Here is a 21,042-nt window from a genome sequence, read left to right on the forward strand (position 1 = left end):
CCAGGCAAGAGTACTGGAGTGGGGTGCCATTGCTTTCTCCACAGTCTAGGGCAGGGGTCCCCAACCTCTAGGATCTAATTAAATGCCTGATGATTTGAGGTGGAGCTGATGTAATAATAATAGAAATAATGTGCACGATAAATGTGTTTGAATCATCCTGAAACATCCCCACCCCCATCAACCCCAACTGACCAGGTCCATGGAAAAACTGTCTTTCACGGAAGTCGGTCCCTGGTGGCAAAAAGGTTGGGGAGTGCTAGCTAAGGCAACTTGGCCAGTGCCTTCCTTCTGCTGAGACAGGACCACTAGAAAAGGGGCTCACTCTTTTGGCATCCTTCAAAGGCTCCTTAGGAAATTGTTGAAGACAGAAATTTTGAAATTGAATTGTAAAGACTGAGAAAAGAGGGGTGAGGCACTGGCAGCTGCTCCCAAGCAGCTGCCCCAGCTGCTCCCGCCTTGAGAAAGGCCAGCCTCTTGGGCACCACACCCACTAGTCCCAGAAGGAGGCAAGAAGAGGGGCATGAATTGAAGGGGTCAAGTTTAGAGAGAGGGCCCTGGCCCTGAGTGTTGGAGAGACATCCATAGCCACAAACGCCAAGGAAAAGGTGAGCAAAACAAATAAACAGCTATCACTCAGTCCCAGGTTGCTGAAATGACTTGTAGGCCCAAGAACACACATTGTGTGCGTGTGTGTGTGTGTGTGTGTGAGAGAGAGAGAGAGAGAGAGAGAGAGAGAGACAGAGAGAGAGAGAGAGACAGAGAGAGAGAGAGAGAGACAGAGAGAGAGAGAGATGAGGCCCTTTTGTGAGGGACCTGGGGGAAAAGGGAGAGTTCTGTAGGAGAAGGAACCAGTTTTCTCTCCTGGATCCGCATGACTTGTATGCTGGAGTGACTGTGGTCACATTAACGCTCATTTCCCTTCTTCTGCCTGCCCGGAGCCACGTCGAAATGAGAGGCAGCACACACGACAATGCCCTCCCACCACCAGCTTTCTCATCCCCAAACTCAAATGCCTGCAAGTGAAACGTCACCAAAAGTTATTGCCAGCGACAAATTGGGGCTGACAAATTGTCGATAATCGCGCCTTCAACGTGCAAGATGACTTGCAGGCAATAAAAAAGCAGACGCACCAAGAGGTGGGCAGGGGGCGCGCGGGTCGCAGCCGGGTCCGCGGTTCCCAGGTGGCGCCCTGCCCCAGCCCGGCGCCACCCCAGCCCCTCAGCCTGGGACCGCGCGCGGTGCAGGACCGCCGGGCTCCCACTCGCCCGCTGGAGCTCTGGTTCTCTTTCAGCAGTCTGAATCAACACAGACCGCAGGAGGAGCCTCTCTCCACCCTCTCCGCCGATTAACCCTTTTGGGTGCGCGTGTCTATGGTCTCAAGCGCCCTTGATTTACAGTCACGTTACCCGAGTTTTCTTTTGTTTGAAATCCTGGGCCCGCAAGACTTTGGCATGTGTTGGACGTCTAGTTACTTCTGCATGCCTGTCTGTATCCTGCGACAGAGAAAATGATTAGGAATTGAGGCTCAAGAGAAATAATATTTTTACCTGTGGATGCATTGGAAGGTGTGCAAGTTAAATCGTTTCAGAATTTAAGATAAATCTGAAAAAGCTCTTTCAAAGTGTTTGCAAGTTAGTGCCTCCACCCACCCACACACACACATCATCACACGTTCTCCCACCCCCACCCACACAAACACACATACACACACACACATACACACACACTCATACACACACACACACACCAGATTCACTAGAGTGCCCTTTGATTTGTTTTTTACATTTTGGATTCACTTGTGTTTCAAATTTAAGCATACACATTCAAATTCAAACATACACATCGATCTAAACAGAATTCTCTATGTAAGATATGATTTCTTATGTGATTTATCTGTAAACTTAAGGCTTCGGTTTCCATTATCAATCACAGCCCACCTAGGTGGCTGATTTAGCTATTAAAGTTTGAGTTCACAGTTGAAGCCACTCTTCCACTTTCTCCAAGTTGAATTCTGATTTCTGCAAGTAAATACCACACAGCATTTGAATTTAGGGTCTTGTTAAACTGAAGGCGTTTCCCATTTCCTTGAGCTCTATAAATGAACTGCATTATCACATAATCGATAGGAAAAACTCAGTTGTCACAGATCCTAAGCAATTCCTTGCCACAGAAATAACACGATCTGGCATTTGTGAGTTTGAAAAATATGCTGTTTGGATGACATGAGACCAGAACTACCTAGACGGTTTAAATGTCGTGGTCACTATGATTGGCTATGGATGGACCTGCTGAGATATTTCAAATAGGCTTCTCTCCTGGTTAGAGACCAGGTGCTCCTTTTTTTCTTCTGTTATCCAGTAGTATAAAAACATTGGGATCTGGGATTCAAAGCTATTTCTAACCTCATCTAAGTTTGTCTGCTCTCATAGAGTTTATGAGAGAATTTTAAATCAGGCATTTTCCTCCCTGAGCCAATGAGCAATTCAGATGTGGATTTTGGAGTCGAAATCTGAAACTAAATGTTCAACAACTTCAACACCCATCCTTTGAAGTCCTACATCATTCCATCAATGTGATCAGGATTTCTGCAGTATATAAATCTTTCAGCTCAAAAGTAACTGAATGGCATCTGATCATAAGTAGCAGGAACCCATAATCTCTCTTTTTCTGCCTCAAAGTTGCTGTCTCTAGTTGCATTTTTGGCTTTCTCTCTACAATCTGCCATGTACAAATGCTGCCATATCATATGAGAACATGAAGAAGATGTAATCTTTATCTATATTTTCTCCTCTTTTATCTTAGATAAAGTACTTTCAACTCAATGACTTCTTTCACCACTGGCAGTATTTTTAAAGTGGTACTGGGTGGACCTACTGTGGAATCTATGCCACTCAATAGATTAAATTATGTGATTAAAAGGTTAATTTATCTCACAAGAACCTTGCTAAAAAGCCTCATGACCTTGACATACTATTTGCATACCATTCTGTACTTGGAATCCTTTACACACCAAAGGTGAAAGGTAATTTCATTCATAGATTTGCTCTGTCAATGAAATGATGTATTAAATAGTACAGCTACACTTAACCTACCTAGACCCACTTCTACAAAGCAAAGTACTAGATCAGACAGTAGCAAGCTAGGTTAGACAAATTCAGTTTATAAATTCAAAGCATAAAGGCATAAAATTTGTCTTTTCTAAAACTAAAGCTATTGGAATCTGCATTTCCCACATCTACCACGGCTAAGATCTTTGCGGTAAACTAAGAAACACCACCTCTAATTAGTTCATTTGTCATCAGAGAACCACTGCATCAAGCCAGGTATTTTGCTCCTATTCAACTCTAGAAGAAAATGGGACAACGTGGGCTATTATAAAAAGCTCAGCATTCAGTGCCAAAATTTCAAATTGGCTTCATTTTACAAGTTCTCAGAAACCCCCAACTCATTCAGACTATGTCTTGGCAAACTTGCTCCAGCCCCAAACAGGACTGTTAACACAGTAGAGTTTATCCATTATCATAGTTCACAGGCTTCTCCATAGCTGCAAGTTGACATTTGGAACCTGTGACATGCAGACGGGATGAAAATCCATCCAGTAACCAAGTCCCTTATTTCCGAAGTAACTGCCACGGGTAAGTGGGGGCAAGACCAGAGCAGGGCGGGGAGCAGGGAAGAAATAGGCACAAAATAACCAGGCTGGGAGTAACTGAGTTCTGATCAAGGACATTCAGGTAACTGATGAAACAAGATCTCTTCTTGGATTCTTGCTCAGTATGTGAATTTATCTTCCTCACGATTATGAGAAATGACTGATCCCATCCCAGACTATTTAGAAATGTGGTGCATTAAATCATTAAATCATCTTGTCCTTGATTCTTGAGACATAAATCACATGAGGTCAATATCACAAATTTGAGAATTTGCCTGAATTCTTTAATCACACAGTGCACAGATATGACACACTGGATACAGATGTACTGGACAACATCAGTGTATATATGGCTCTGAAATTTTTAAGTTGTTCATTTTTCTCTCTATAATTTCATACACACCCCCTCCACCCCCACCACCACACAGAAAATATTTCTTTCCTTTACTGTCTACAATCTAAATTTAAGAGCACACAAATCATGAGCTGGAGGTAACATCTATTTATGAAATACTTCGCTTTTCCTACCCAGGCAATCACCCCAAGGGACTGAGTGATGCATGGTGCTACTCAACTAGGTCTGAGAGAAAAGGTGGGGGTTGAAGAGCATCTTCACCATTGCAGTACTCTGGCTGCATCTGTTTTCTCAGGCAGTTCCCTGAACTCACTCTAAGCTCAATTTTACACACTATCTGGGTCTCCACTTATCTGTTAAAATGGTTCAGGGTGTGTGCCAGGAGTATTGTGCCACCATAGCTGGCACATTCATCTCTTCTGTCTAATGTCTGTCATTACACAAAGCATTCTAAAAAGCTCATTTTCAACTCGGAAAAATATACTCTTACTACAGAAGTCATTACATTAGCATAACAAGCACAAAATTCCAAGTGGTAATTTGGTTATAGATCTCAAATCCTTCCTCTTCCATCAGATTGGTGTTGAGGTATGAGGTTACCCTGTGGCCACTAGGATCTGAGTCAGTGGATCTCCTGATGGAGGGAGGTTCTTCTGACCTGAACCATTTGTCCTGAGGAACTCAAAGTGAAGTAAAAGTTTCAAGTGTCAGCTGCCCTGGTTGGGACATTTCTTACAGATGCCTCAATCTCTTTTTACCTTCCTCTTTCCATACACTTCTTTCCTTGACCACCAAAAAAATGTCTTAAATGATATTCTTCCGCAGGTGTCTCACTGGACATGGACAGATACCGGTCCTGCTCTCACAAGCAATACGAGCACTATTTCGTCCTTTTGTTGGGGGTGGGGTTTGGGAAACCTGACCTCAGTCTGCCCTGCCAATTGTGGCCTTGTAGATTAGCTGAGACTCTGCTGAGGCCCGGATGGCAGCGGTGGTGGCAAGGGTCAGCAAGGTTGAGATGTATTCAGATGTTAATTTACACCTGAAAAGGCTGAATGCAGTTACCCACATGGGGGGTGACTGGAGTTTCTCATGAATGCTGGCCTTAAGTGCTTCCTTGGGAAACGTGAAAGTTGAAATGGAGGGGAAAGTCATCCAGAAGTTATGGGAGCAGGGAGAAGGGTGGGGAGTAGGGACAGTCTTGATGAATTAAAGGTAATTTATTTAGCCACCAGGCAATGGCACCCCACTCCAGTACTCTTGTCTGGAAAATCCCATGGATGGAGGAGCCTGGTAGGCTGCAGTCCATGGGGTCGCCAAGAGTTGGACATGACTGAGCAACTTCACTTTCACTTTTCACTTTCATGCATTGGAGAAGGAAATGGCAACCCACTCCAGTGTTCTTGCCTGGAGACTCCCAGGGACGGCAGAGCCTGGTGGGCTGCCGTCTACGGGGTCGCACAGACTCGGACACGACTGAAGCGACTTAGCAGCAGTATAACTCTATGTTCAACTTTTCCTTTTTAGCATAGTTTTAAGGTACAAGGGGGCAGGTGGTAATTTCCTGTTTACTAAATATTTGGAGATTGTCTATCAAATCCAGAAACACTGATATGGAAGGAAGGATGAGAGAGTAGCCTTGTCTCTCTTCTGTCATCAGGATGGGTGTCCTTGTTTTGCTGTCTTTCTGTTTAACAACTGCTACCTACCTTTCTTAGTGGAATTCCAAAGTACTTCATGAGTACTTTGAAAAAAGAAAAACCAACTACATTCCAATACTGCCTTTAACCTCAAACATAGTAAAGGGTTCATTCAGACCCCAGGACCACACTGAAGCATTAATTAGGCTGATGAAATCCATCGAAATGTATGAATTCAGCATAATCAAGTTTCTACCGCAGACTATCGTTAAGGAATACGTGAGCAGCTGGGAGAATAGAAAGTACTGTTAGAGTTAAGTCATGCATGTAATTGAGTATATTTAACATAACCATTTTAATGATCAGTGATTAAAAGTGCATCTTACTTAAATGGTATATCCTCTGCAATTTGTTCATATCAACTTGATAATATTCTCAAAAGGAAAAAATAGGGATACACATTTCTAAACAAGATCTTTTTTGAGTTTGGGGGGGAAGCAGGAAAGTGAACTGGAAAAAAAAATGGGTTTTGCATGCAAACAGAGACACGGGTGTGATATAAATTAATCACTGTTTTGGGTATCTTCTGTGCTCAGTTCAAAGTATTAGGAATATATTCAGGTAAGTTTTTTCATCCCTCCAGAAGAATGTAATTTCTTCTTTCTCTGTCTGACAAGATTTTTTTTAAGAGCCAGAGAAAGGGGTCTGCTCAAATCCTGATGATTTTAAAAGCTTTTCTTAGGAACCTGAGAAGTTTACCTTTCCAATCCCACTTCCCACCTGTGGGGTTGGCTGATCTTAGTGGAACTCACCTCCGTGAAGATGGCATTGGGAAGGAGAGAGATGACCCTGGATATGGTCATCTAGGGCCACAGACAGGAGAAGCTCTCAGGGAAATGAGCTGTTCAAATCAGCTAGTGGCCTGAGTCTAAACTCCGTGTGCTTGGAGGCAGACTCTGCTCCGCTCTGGTCACTCAGACCTGGCCAGATAAATGAAGTCATTGCGGAGTCACTCGCAAGCCAGCCCAACTCTTTTTGTTGTAGTTTCTCAGCTTTTGCTCTCAAAACACGCAAATCACTGATTACCTGGGAAAAAAAGAGCTGGATCTAAATCTACAGCTAGAAGTGGGCACATCCCACAACATCTACACATCTACGAAGGCACTATAAAAGTGAGGGTTTAAGAGAGTGGATGCAGTTGTCCCAGCTCCCAAAAGTTGCCTCACAGGACTTTTTTCCTCCCTTCACCCCTGCCCCCACTCCCATAAAGAGGTCAGTCTATTCTCCCACTCAAAATAGGGTTTGAAGAGTGGCACATCTTGAATGTCTAGGAGTTGTACCTCGACTTTTTACAAACCTGAACCAGGAGAAAGGGAGACACAGGCACATAAAACTATGCTGGGGCAAACGATCTGCTTGCTATAAACAAACCAAAAATATATTAAGGGGAAATTTATTTGAAATCCTTTCACCCAGTAGCATGTCTTCCTTGGCTTGGAGGGACAGCTTTTGAGAAATCAGGGCTCTCAGGGAGCTCTCTCGCACCCAATGTATAGTCTATAAATATCGTGGAAGAGTCATGCCAGGGGTAGTCCGTGCAAGAGAATCTGGAGTCTTGAAAGCATCTTTTTCTTCTGGCTATGGTGGCACTTAAATGATAATGCGGGCAATGGAGCTAGGAGATTTATATCTTTTGGAAAGTAGGGCGAGCCAGATGGTAATAGCGTCATTAACACACAAACTTGGGATGTGCAAGTGAAGCTTGAAATTGGGAAAGAGATCGGGAGAACAAAGGGGGCTGCTGTTGAAAGGCTACCCCTCTTCTGCCGGCCAAAGCTAAGAGCCTCATGGTACTGGGGTCTGCTCCTGCCCAGAGCTGATAATAAACGACAGCTTTCCTCCTCCCCTGTTGTGACTTAGAAAGCACCGAGAAAACTTTTGCAATAGGCAAATGTGGCACTTATTTATGTGTAACCCTTTGTAGTCTGAAATGGCAGGAATGGGCCTTTAATTCAACTGCAACTCCCACCCTCCACCCCCTACCCTAGTTTGATAAGCTCTTGCAACTGTTGACATTTATTTTATGGAATCAAAGTGCCGCTTGTTGCACGTTTCAGACAAAAGTTCATTTTCCTCCCCTTATATAAACACTCAAAGTAAATATTAAAGGCTGAACAGGCACTACCTTTTTCATTTTGGTGATGGGGGATGGTGTGAAGGTGTTGGTGGCAGGTTAAACTACAGTTTTACTTTTGGAAAGCTTTAATGTTTAAGCTAAACTCCCACTTGCTCAAAGAGATATAACTCAGAGAGAATACAGAGAACATACTAAGACAAGATTAACAATGCCATTAATAATAATAATGCATGTCTATAATAAACACCCACAGGAACATCTGTAAACAGGCAGGGCAGTTTGTAACAAAATTAATGACTTCGTTAACATATATATATATTATATATATATACAGTATACATATAAAAGCAGCAAAGGTAACGGCCATTAAGTATTGAATAGCTTGAGTGATGCCTGTTAGCGACTCAAAGTTGACAACGTCTAAACCAAAATCGAACGTCTTTCTTTTTTTTTTTTTTTCTTCTTAAAAAAAAAAATACTGGAGCTCTTTAAAAGCCCGAAGGACTTACCCTCAAGGCATTATTCCGAGAAAAACTGAGACTGGCCGTTCGTCACAGGCAATTGTGAAGGGTTTCAAAGGGCCGATCAAACGATCGCCAGAGTAATCTACATTCAAGTCCGGATGGTGGTGTTACGGCACACACCTGCGGGGTGTTTGCTGTCCGTGCCCCTCGCCGAGCTACAAATCATCATTAAAGCGAGCTGCTTAAGCTTCTTCCCAGCTTCTAGACAAGAGTTACTTGGGACAGTTCACTTTGATATTGCTACAGCTCGCAATTGACAAGCACACTATTTTGGAGCTCAAACCCGAGCCCACACCCTAGTTAGCGCGCGGCAAAGTAAGGAGGGTGATGCGGTGCGGGTAAGGGGGTGTGTGTGTGTGTGTGAGCACATTGTAAAAGTCTGTTTCTCCAATTTCCTGAGCAGGCTTGCCACAAAAATGTATAGGAAAGCAGGTGAGAAGCGCCTGAAACCTGCCTCGAGTTTTCGACTGAGGGTCTTCCAAAACTTCACTATCTTTGCCACAACTTTTAACCAACTCAGAGAAGAGACAAAACCACAACCTCAGTTTCTCTCCTTTCCTCTCTGACATACACACGACTCGGGCCAGCACACTCTCTTGAGTGAAAGATAACATTATTTTTCTCGATCAGGACCGGGGATCTACTTTGAAACTTTCACTTTTGATTCATTCGTTTGGGATTATATCCTCCCTTTCTTTGCGACCCTGCCCTCTCTTGCCATCACCTTGAGGGAGAGAGAGAGAGAGAAAAAAAAAAAATTCTAGAGTTGGGTAAAAAGAAAGGGACGTGGGGGTCGGACAGTTGGAGCACGGGAAAAAGCAGGAAGGTCGGTTTCTGTCTGCTGCCTGCCTGGCTTTCTGCGAGCTCTGCAATCCGTGTGCGCACCATTTGGGGCGTGGGGAATAACCGGTTGCCGGTGATGCCAAAAAATCAACCAAGACTCGGAGCGAATGTATCAATAGACCAATTTTCTGCTCCCACCGCGAGCTTTTTCATTTCAACCCTGAGAGGAGGCGTCTGCGCTGCGCAAGACGCAACAGCACGGTAGCGTCGCGAAAAAGAGGGCGCTAGACACGGGAGGCGCAAATATGGAAATTAACTCATTAGGAAGGGGTGTGGTTACTGCGAAGCCCCCTCCTCCATCCCTTCCTTTTCTCCCTTGCTGCCACCGTCCCGGCTTGCTAAATATGAGATTACAAACAAACAAATAAAGCAGAAGCTGACTACGCAGTCCCAGATCAAACACGCTCCAGATAATGCGCTTCATTCAGCGCTGCGGCCAGAACTACGGCGCAGCGCGGGCCCCTAACGCCCTCGCGGGGCTTCTGCGCCCGCTCCGCGCCAGCCAGGCGTCCCCGGCTCTGAAAGCCAGGGCCCGCGGCGGCGTTTCGAAGGCACAGCACGTGGCCTTGGCGCCCCGTTTGGTATAATTTTTAAAACATCAGACAAACGCTTGCACCAATATGGTAACCCTTCAAGGGCTTCTGCTGATCTCAGCGGTCCTGCCCTGATGCTGCATAGGGGGGAGTGTGGTGGTGTTCTCTTTGGGAGAAAAAAGACCCCAAACTAGAAAGTAGCATCCCAGAGTACATGGTCATGGGGGCTTCCCTTGTGGCCCGGCACCCCGAGCGGGGAGGCTTGAGGTGGAAGGGGGGAGGGGGGAGTCGGCGTTGAGAAAGGCTGGGTCCAGGCTTGGGCGTCGGGTCGATTCGAGCGTTAAAGACCCGGGTTGAGATATTAACCAGAGACCAGGTCCCCAAGAGTGAAGGCGAGGGGTTTGGAAACGCTAGGCTGCACAATTCTGTGTCGAAGTAAAATGTTTGGGACGGGGTGGGGGCAGAATAAGAAAGAAACAAAATGCAAAACCTCTTACATCCCCCTCCCCAGCCGCCCTTCCCCCACGTCCTCAAAGCCGACTTCTGTGGAGGGCTGGGGAGTTTGGGGGGGTGGAGGGGGTGGGGGAGGAAACTTGTGTTTTTATGGTTTTTCTTTCTGCGCGGCCCGCCTCCCCGGCCCTGTTCCCTGCCCGGCGCTCCCCCAGCTGCGGGCCCCTTGGAGGAAGGCCGCCCAGTCCCCTCGTCTCCCGCTGCCTGCAGGCCACCGAGCCTCAAAGCGGGCATTGTCCAGCGGGGGCGGGGAGGCCAGCGGGCCCCTGGAGAAGAATAACACTGCGCCCAAGTCCTGTTAGGGAAAGTTTCCTAATGCACTCCTTGTGGTAAAATATACTTTTAACAGGGCGGGGTGGGGTGGGGTGGGGGAATAACTTTTGAAAAATCCATGTCCTTCTCTCACTTTCTCAACTCTTCTTTGTCACTTTTTCGGTTCTCAGAAAGGGGGAGAGTGGACCGGAAAAAATTGGAAGAGGGGCCGAAAATGTGAACATGACTCTAGAACCGTCGATGTGACGGTTTTAAAATGAGGGTGGGAAGAGAGGGTGGGGTGTCTCCACTCAGGTCTGGGAGGAGGACAGCTGCACAGTCCGTACGCCGGGGGAAAGGGGAGAGGGGCCCCGAGGGCGCGTGTGCGGGCGAAGCATTTCGCACCTCTTGTTTATCTTAGAAGCGAGGCGGGTGGGCAGGAGGGGGGCGAATTGTTCTTCCTCCCGACCAGCAGTAGAAGTTGAATAAAATGGAGAGGCGGGCACACGCAAAAAACCAAAACTTGCTGTAGACTCGGAGTCTCTCTCCTTGACCGGAATTGCAAATGGTGAGGGTTCCCCATTTGCAAAAAACTCCAAAGTCTTAAGACCCCCAGAGACAGCGGTCCTCCTGAGTCTGCAAGAGCCGCGACAGAGAACCGTTAGAATTGGGGCTTTGGGGGCAAATGTGACTCATCTCTCATTCGGGCCACGAGGGCCCATCCTTCCAAGCGTTGCCATCTGCATTTGAGGGGTCTCTGGCTTTCATCTGCTCTTGCAGGCATTAGCAAAATAATGACTCGTGCCTCTTGTAAAACTCTACCTGAAAAAGTATATTCCAAGACACTGCGTTGGTGAATCCGTTTTAAAAATCAAATCAAAACAAAATAAGACTTTTTAAAAGCCCCGAGTCCGTGCTCTCCGTGTCCAACAACCAAAATAACCGAAGGGGCGCCATTAGTGGTTGTGGCTCTTGGGGAGTTCCGCTAATTTGGTATGTGGACTCAATGCCTTAATGCTAAATCGGCAACATAAAGGGCTGAAGAGCAAGCCCGATAAAAGCTCTAATTGCTACTGGAAGATTTGGGTGGTTGCTAGGATCTGAGGACCACCACCACCACAAAAAACCTCCAATAGAGTGTTTGGGCTGAGTACATTGGGGGTGGGGTGGGGGTAGAGTATCTACGGCAGTAGTGCCCGCATCTGCTGGAACTTCCATATCTAAGCTGTTCATTTACGGGAGCCAACTTATGAAATCTCCACAATTAGATCTTCATTGTTCTTCCTCCACAACACTGTCTAGAAAGAAAAGGTCTTCTCGGTCGGGGCCAATCCAACGAAGCGTTTGACGTTATTAAATAATAAAGCGATTGTGATTTACATTGTTGTTCAGAAAAAAAGGCCAATTATCCACTGTTATGTTGCCATAAAGATCATATTAACTCGAATTAGTAATCAAACAATATGCGAGCGTTTAAAAAAGTACAGCCGAACTGGGTGACAGCTACCGCGACGTCTTCACTTTCACCAGCGAACCCACCCGCGCCTGCAGCCGGAGCGATAGAGGCAGTCGCCGCAGGCCCGAAAGGAGGGAGAGAGCAGCAAAGTGGTGATTAACGGTCTCCAGTGTTAATTATTCTCCATTAATCCCAAACAGTGCAGACCTTCCCTGGTTCTCTGGGAGTTCCCTGGTTTGGGATGCTCTGAAAATGTCCTCCTTTCTGGGAGGGGTTTATAAGAAATCTGGAAGAGGCAATCTCAGGGCAAGTGTACCTGTGAGCGATGAAGGTGTGTGTACGGAGGTTGCGCGCCGTGTGTGCGCGGGAGGTTCGCTGTCTTTCCCAGAGCCTAGAGTGCAACCGGAGGCGGGGGCCTCGAGCGGGCAAGGCCCGCAGCATCCTCACACTCCTAGTGGATCTTTGCGTCTTCTCTACTCAAATCACTCTCTCTCGCCCTCTGTTATTAGGTTTATAACTCTTTGCCCACTTAAATTTGTGCAGCCAACCAAGAAAATCTAAATAGGTTTGAGTCGCCCCTTGGGTACAGAATGGAGGCTTTAATAAGAAAGATTAATTGTGGGTGTGTACCTGCCGGAAGACGCGGCAGTTATCAAGTGGTGGCGGGCAGCGGGTCGAGGGGAGGGAGACGCCTCTCCTCCGAGGCCCAGACTTTAGTAGGCGCCGTAGGCATACTTATCGCAGGTCATCGGCAACTCGTTGCAGTCCCAAGCAAAGGGCGCCACGGAGATGGTAAGATACATCTCTTCTGTGTTATTTGAGGTTTTTAGAGAACTTGGTCCTTATTTACCCTGCTCACCATATCCTCGAACTCCCGACTCTTTGCCTCCACGCCGTAGGCGAGTGTTGGGTAAGGCTGTGACTTCGGCCCTGGGAGGTCTGCCTATTCCCGCCCCCACCCCACTGAACAATGTTCAGGCGAATGATAAAGGTTTTGCTCCAAGGGCTAGAAAGTTGATATTTTTGTTGCCGCGATTAAAAATATATACGGTTACATGGTTTTTAAATAAGCAAACAGGGGAGCAATTTTCCTCGGCGCGATGCTTCAGCAAGTCCGGGCACAGAGGGAAATCAGCCAGTGGCAGGGCCATGGAATCTGGCCCCGCGCGGCGGCGGCGCTGGGGGAACCTTCCTGGTCCGCACAGTCCTTTTCTTGCCCCTCCCTCTTTCCACCAAAAGCTCAGATTAAGCAGTGCGGGGCGGGTGCGGGGGTAGAGGTTGGGGGCGGAGAAGAGTAGGAACCGCGTGGGGGTGGTGGCAAGAAGGGATGGACGAGAAGAATTTCTCTAGTAGCGAACCCTCCTTGAATAATTCCATTTAAAACTTGAGGCACCGAGGCCTGAGTTTAAACAAATGTAAAAATGAAATCTTCAGAAGGTCCGGCCCTTCAGCTGCGGGGCAGCCAAAGGGTGGTCGCATCTTTGTCGAGAGTTTTGGAACAGTTGCTGCCTTTCCTAACCCCCTTCTCTATCTCCCAGTAAAACCAATTCAAAAGGGGACAGACTCCACTCCACCAGATTAATGTCCGTTCATTTGCAGGATTAACCCTCTTACGAAGCATAATAAAATACTAGAGGTTCTTTTAAATTTAAATAAACACCCCAAATTCGTGCCTTCTCTCCCTTCCTGTTTGGTTTCTCTCTCCAGACATCAGAAAACAGCGTCTTGGAACCTAGTGAATCTTAGAAGAACTTTAAACTCAGAGTTTTCAGATCATCTGGGGGCGGAGGGGCGGGGGTGGCTGTTGTGGGCATGGGTATTGGGAGAGAGTGGAGAGACCAGCTTAACTTTAAAAACCTATGGCTATACGTTTTGATTTGGAACTCTCGATTAAAAATCTATTTGTTCCTCCCAGGGCTCAGCAGATTTCAATGTTGGTCATGGAGCCACAAAAATGTTCATTAAAGAAACCTAACCAAGGCTACTGTATGGCCACTTTGTGAACTCAGAACTATGGATGGGGGGAAAAGTATGAAAGTGTGAGTTGATGTCACGCTGGCTGTCAGTGTGTGGTCTATTGTGGAGAATGGTGCTTTTTGACTGAACAGAGGGAGCCCCCCTCTCCCCCTTCCCCAGCTCTACTGCACCTGCACTGGATGAGGGAGTCTCTGCCATTCAGCCCATCGCAGATTGTTCAAACAGAAGACATCTCTGACAGCACTCAATTCATTACATTTCTTCCTGCTTTTCAAACCAACACACACACACAAAATGAGTATTGCCAGCCAGTGACAGCCAAAAAAATCTTAAAATACTTTATATGCAGCTAATTTGGAAGCTCACACAACTAACCATGAAATATTTTGTATCCTTAACGTGTAAGGCTTCTTGAGAAAAGATTACCTGATTTTTCCTATTGAAAACATACCTTCATATTTTACACCGGCATAGTAAGTTTGCAAAAAGACACTGCAGCATGGCTCACGGAGAAGTTTTAATGGGAACGAAAGTAGAAATTTGCAAAAGAGAAAAGCCCCTGATTTATCTTACAGAACGGTGGCTGGAAATGCATTCATAATTTATGCTGGTGAACCAACTTGCTAATAGAGGTGAGGTACCCAAGAGCCAAGGGTGGGCAGTGAGCAAAGTGAGAGAGGGTAGTAAGGGAGGCAACCAGGCTGAAGTGTGAGTTAAACATTTAAATCAATTTTCTAACAATAAAGTCTTCCTCCCATATGCTCAGGTTTATTTTGCCATCTTAGACTCCAAGATGTTTTTGCACCATTTTACAAAGCTGATGAGAGAGTGTTTAGAAAGCTGATGAGAGAGTGTTAGTCTAGTTTAACAGAAGTTGGAGTAAACAAACTCTCACAAGGCAAACTTGAGTTTATGAGATTTTCCTTGGAGGTAGGAGTAAGGGGGGAAACAAAGAAAGGGAAGAGGACTTTAAGCAGAAGGAAACACAACTTTGCCAGTTAGTATTTCAGACTGATTAAACTGTAATATTATGCAATAACCCAGAATTGAGTTACATGTGATAGTCAAATCAACCTGGATGTAAGTTGATACTAAACTGACTGTATGTGAAATATTGGCTCATTCTCAGCAAATCATTAGTCTAGCCAATATAAGGCCCTACAATCCTTCCTGTTGCAAGGGCATTCAATGAATTACATTGGGTCGTAAATAAAACTTGAGAAATGCAGAGGTGTTTCACCTAACACATAATTTTATCCATTTCATATGGAGTGCACAGACCAAATGTCATTCTTATCTACAGTTTAAATCACTGTTCCAAGGAGTTCTCTCAGCAATACTTTTTTGATTCTAAAAAAAGATTATTACAAGCTACACAAATTATTAGGGATGGAGAAGGAAAGAGAAAATCGAAATGGCATAGCAATGGCAAGCCAGAAGCAACTGTCCTAATCACCTCTCCATATCGGAACCGGAGAACTTTTGGGAGTCCAGTTCTCCAACCACCAGTGAAACTTATGCGGCACGAAATAAAATAAGGATGTGGTGTACTTTGTAAAGGCGTTTATCATCTCAAAACACACGTTAAATCAAAATCAACTCATTCAGACTTCACAACAAACTCTAGTTAGCAAATCAAAAAACTATAAATATTGTTCTTTACATATATGTAAATGGATAAATATATAAATATATAGAGTGCCAAGGTGATAGAGATGGTTGTCCTGTGGCTAACTGTATGTGTAGTGAAGACTCTTGCTATCGCTGTGTTTGGTTGTGTTGAGGCGGAGAGCCTCTGAGACTTCAAAAGCTGGAGCTGGGTGTTGGGGAAGGGGGCCAGCTCCCCTGGCCTCGTCCTGCAAGTGTTTGCATGGTCCTTTCTGGGACGCTCAAACGAATCATCTCATCCCGGAGGCCCTGCAGACCCTGACGTCACGAGGTGGGGGTGGGGGCGCAGTCCTGTTACTGGTCTGGCCGCCAGCGATAAGAACCCTTGGGAAGAATTTGCTGCTCCTTTTAATACAGTAATTATTTTTTCTGCCTTTTATGGGTGGGGGCGGCTCCTGCCAGGAATATCTGTATCCCTCCCTTCGGAAAGATGCCCAGGGGTGGCAAGTTTGCAGGATAACTTCCTAGGCGAACCCTAAAGCCAGGAAGGGCACTGGAAAAGGGAGCAGGGTGGTCCAAACAAGGCTAATTTCATGGCCAAAGACCAGCAAGCAGAGGAGGAACCCAAATGTCGGTATTGAACTCTGGAGTCCAAATGAGACTCTTTTGCCTTCCCTATCACCTTCCCTATTACCATTGGGCAGTAAGAAAAGTAATAGCTGTTAATCCTGTTTAGTGTCAGTGACTTTGTACTCATCTTCTGCGGGGTAATTATATATTATCCCTATTTTATAAACGGAAAAGAGAGATCTGCATCCTCCCATCCCCACCTACTCTGATCCTAGAGGGGGAGCAATATTCCCGGGAGCCCACATAGCTCCTGTAGCATCCCACAGCCATGTCTATCCGCAACCTCTGGCACTGGGAAGGACTAAGATCAAGATAACTCATGCTGAGCCTCGGCGCCAAACAAGGACAAACAACCCCTTAAAAATAAGGGTCTGGGTTAAGAGGCAAAAGGAAGGCAGAACTTGAGTCAGTGAGCCTCTGATTTGGGAAGTCTAGAGTCTAGAGCTGTCTTTGGCGTCACGATGTCAACGTGGAGAGGGCTGGGGTACAGGAGCTAGAGCACTCTGGAGGGGCGAGAGCTCTCAACAACTCGGCAGACTGCAAACTTGCCCGACGCGGGCACGGCCCAGGGCCTAGAAAGGAAATCGGGCAGTTTGGGCAGGGTCCGCGCGGAGAGAACTCGAGCCCCACGCAGCACCTTCTCAGGGAGCCCGATGGGGGCCGTGGCCACGGCCGCGGTGACGTCAGGGCCCCGGCCCAGCGCTTGGCCGCCTCAGCTTCCATCTGCCCGCGCATCCGCTCCCAGCGCTGGGCGCGGCGCGCTCCCTGGGGCAGACGGTGGGAGGCCCGCGCGCTCATAGCCCTGAGTCGCGCCCCGCACAGAAGCACGGGGAGGGAGGCAGAAGATAGTTCAAAGCGCTGAAATCTTTACTAATACTGCACGTTTCATCTGTACATAAAGGCAGACGAGGGTAATGAAACGAGTGACTCCTGGGAGCTTTTACATCACCTGGCACTTCTTTGCAAAGTAGAGCAAGCCTCTCAAGTCCAAAATCCCAAAAGTAACAAATATCTTTGGATCCTGAAAAGAGAGGACGTCCTATTTGCTTTTAACAGAAACTAAGTGCATCGCTCAAGGAATAAGAAATACGACCGTTACACCAAATATAAAATAAAATCCCTTGAACCCGCATACAGAAAGAGAGCTGTCTACCATGGGAAATCTTGGCTTGTCTTAGGAGCCCACTCTCCCAAAGAGAAGTCTCTTAGTTAAAATAATAAGAGAGTCAAATCTATAATTTCCTAAAGGCCACATAAGCAAAACAGAAAAAATTGAAAACAAAAATTGTAAAACTGGACAGCATCGTCAGAAGGGAGTAATGTTACAACGTCTCTCTGGGTGATATTAGAGGTCATATTTCCAGGAAAGTTTTTAAATAGAAAATAACTATGAAAGACACTAAACCAGTTCTCTGGTTTGGGCAATTTCCTAATCTCTGGAAAGCTCTTTCCACATTTGCTTACTCTAGAACTCTGGAAGCCGTGTCCCTTTGGACTTTAATCCATATTTTCATAGTAAAGGTCAAGAGTTTCTCCCTCTTCTCCTGTCTTAAAGGGATTCACCTCATCGAGGAGGTCCCCAAGGAAATCCATCCAGCCATCTTCCAAATTCGGTCAAAAAAAAAAAAAAAGCAACGAAAATAAATCAATCAACCCTACCCCCAATCTCACTTGTAGTTGTCCTGAAAACAGCCTTTGCTCTGAGAGCAAGGAAAGGCAGTATAAAAAACAGTGAGATGCAAATTATTTTAAGGCAATATTGGGGGTGGTGGTGGAAAGGAAGTTCAGGAAAATGTTAACTCAGGCCTCTGCTAAAGCTCATGGCAAAGGAAATTCCTTCCACAAAGCAAAATATAAGAACCTGTTTTGCAAAATCCTCCAAAAGCAAGAAATAAAAGCAGGGGGGAAGGATATTTTAAAATCTTTTAATTACAACAAATAAATTAATTAACAATGCCAGATATCAGGCAATCAAACCACAATCAAACTTCAATCTCAGGGCATTTAGCTATAAACTGTTAGCAGTTGAAAAGTAAACCTTGTGCACACAAAGGCACTGTTTAATTTTCTTCTTGTAAGGGTTCTAAATGAAGACCCCATCACTATGCAGTTAAACGGTATTTCTTGTCCTCCTGAGGTGCTGATCAGTTCTTTATAACGTGAGAAAAGTGTCAGCTCAAAACCCATCAATGGAGCGCCCACAACAAAAGTTCTGAAAAGCTGAATGAATTGGGTTTGTAATTACTGCATCCCGTTCCCCGTTTCCCCACCCCTTGCAGCTTATCTCTTATTCATTCACCTTATATTATTGTCAAAGAATCTTACTCTCAAAATCATTCTCTTCCCATTTTACCTGGGGTCTCAGAGGAACTTATGACAAGGCAGAAATGGAACATTCACCCACCCCATTATACCTGGAAATGTTCACACCCAATAGGTAGGGAGGGGAGGAGGGATTATCTTGTACCCTAATTTACTGTGAGACTACTAGAACTCAGTACTCAATCTACAGAGTCTTCCATTTTAAAACCTGAATTTTACTGGCAAATGGGAATCTGTATCCTTTCTAAATTCCGAGCCTGCTTGAGTTTCTGAAATTCTGTGACATCTCCACTTAGAAAAGGCAAAGGTTATAAATAAATCTCCTCCCCTCTCTCTCCAAATTGCAAGGCCCTGAAAGACTATGCCAGACATGATGCAGAAATTAAGACAACTTATTATGTTCTTGTTTTCTTCCTTTGAAACCTAAAACCAGTAAATAAAATAGAAAAAGAGACTATAACCCCCCTCCCCCTTAATACACATACACATACTCCCAGTCCAGGAAAAGATTTTATGAAAAAGTCAGCCAGGGCTCTGTGTGTATTTCAATTCAAGGCACTGCTGATGGAGAAGATTCTCCTGAGATTTCCTACTGTAAGAATGTGTCGGTTCTAGAAATAAGTACAGCTATTACAACCAAATCTACTAGCAGACTAAATAATTAATTGAAGCGTTGCTCTTTGACCCTTGAAAAGTCCAGTAGGGACACGTTTATAGTAATAATACCTCCGAATGAGCCCTTGTCAAATATTCATTTAGTAGTTAATGTGAGCCATTTTCCCCTGGGACCATCTGTAATACCGGCTTCCCAGCATTGGCAAGAAACCTTGCTAATCTACTACAGCTCAGCAAAATATTTTAACACTCTTTATTTAAAGTATGGGAGGGGATGCAGGGAGAGAAAAAAATTGCAGAGGGAACAAATAATCTCATCCTTCTGCCCATTTCTATCCTGTGTATAAGGTTAGCAAAACATTAAATTCACCTCTTTCACTGCAAATTGAATAGTTTTAGTGAGCAGGATAATATCCCAAGGAAGGAATTGAACACTCAACAACTTTAGCACTGGGAGATAATCATCTCTAGGCAAGCTTATGGGTTTACCCCCTTCTTGGAAATCATGTTATAATTAAAATATCATATGTTCAGTATCGATCTAGCCATGAAACTACACATCTTGGGGAACCAACCCAATCCAATGAGTGATGAAATATGCATCATTTTCCTCAAACGCAGTTTATCAAAAGCATTTATATTTGCAAACAAAATGTTTTTCCATTCATTGGTTAGGACCTATGAAGGGTTAGGAGGGAGAATGCAAGTACTCTCCTTTCAGCAGACAGTAACAGTCATTCAAAACTAGTTCAACTTCCCACAATATCACTCTTGCAAAATATTTGAATCTGAGCATTTTGCCAGTAAGTTTTTTTCTTTTTCAGTCTGATCCTGTGGGGCTTTTTAAACAGGAGGTTAGTGCAGTGCAATTACTCCAAACCCCAATACATATTTCTAATATATCTTTTTTTTTTTTTCAAATATATACACTCTATATAGTTGATTGGCTCAAATTCCGGGAATATTCTGCCCACCCCCCAGCAAGATCATTTGGATCTTTATTCAAAGTTTCTTTTATTCGTATGTGTGAGCAAGAACTGGCGAATGTGCTCATTACCACGTGAATAATCTGTATATGCATTACAATGGCTGGCCAGGCCAGGGGAAATTCTTTTAGAGTCTCTGCATTAATTAGGGGGAGAAATGCCTCACTTAGAATTGGGAACTGGCATAATAATTGTCTTTCTCAGTACAATATTACCCTAAAAATGAGGATGAAAAAAGGGAATAAAATAAAAAACCAACACATAAAGCAATCCATATGAAATAAAAAGAGAAAATATGAGGATATCCTCAGCTGAGCCCAGAACTAATATAACAACACCACGAGAGAGAAATACTTTCTTGGAAAACAAGAAGATGCAAACCAACGGGATGAACTAATTTAGTGGCTGCAGCCTATACTTTACTCAAGGGTGAAAGGCGCAGCTGGATTCCAACTTCTCCAAAGTTGTGGCAAGTTCACACAACAAGCCCTTGAAATTGTAGGAAGGAAACCCACGCTCCTAAGGCAGGACTCTAGGTTCCTGGTCCCCTTCGGTAGGGGAAGATGAACGACGTAAGTAGTGAATAAAAGAAAGTCCCCGAGTCGGTCTTACAGATTCTCTGCGCCAGAGCGCGCGGGTTCGCTGCGAAGCTGAAACATCGCTAATTCAGAGACCGTGGCGATTCCCTAACTTTTCCGCTCCCACTGAGGATAACTACAGTCTTTCTTTACCTTTCCTAGGGCAAAAGAAAACAACAAATCCAATCTTGTTTCTCCACCCCTTTTCCCCTCCCCCTACTTCTCTACTACTCTAGTAAAACATGGTTAACAGATCAAAAGCACAATCATCTCTAAATGTGATTAGACCGGACAAAGTAAAATATCTACCTCAGAGTTGATTGTTTTCTTCTTTAATATGGCTGTTGCCTGGCTTCTCTTTTGCTTGTTATCAGCTGCAGAGATTATCCGATTTGGGGCTACAGGCTTGGACCCACGCTGTCAA

General features: G+C 45.1%; 1 long non-coding RNA gene across 1 annotated transcript in view; it reads right to left on the reverse strand.

The window, feature by feature from the left end:
* Nucleotides 1–21,042, reverse strand: part of LOC129643834 (uncharacterized) — a 45,817-nt gene that overhangs the window by 5,386 nt on the left and 19,389 nt on the right. The window contains exons 2-3 of the long non-coding RNA XR_008710534.1: nt 20,928–21,035; nt 1,407–1,493 (exon numbers count right to left, since the gene is read on the reverse strand). This is a non-coding gene — a long non-coding RNA (uncharacterized LOC129643834). The remainder of the gene's footprint in view (nt 1–1,406; nt 1,494–20,927; nt 21,036–21,042) is intronic.

The sequence above is a fragment of the Bubalus kerabau genome, chromosome 2, assembly GCF_029407905.1.
Source record: "Bubalus kerabau isolate K-KA32 ecotype Philippines breed swamp buffalo chromosome 2, PCC_UOA_SB_1v2, whole genome shotgun sequence".
Taxonomy (NCBI): Eukaryota; Metazoa; Chordata; class Mammalia; order Artiodactyla; family Bovidae; genus Bubalus; species Bubalus kerabau.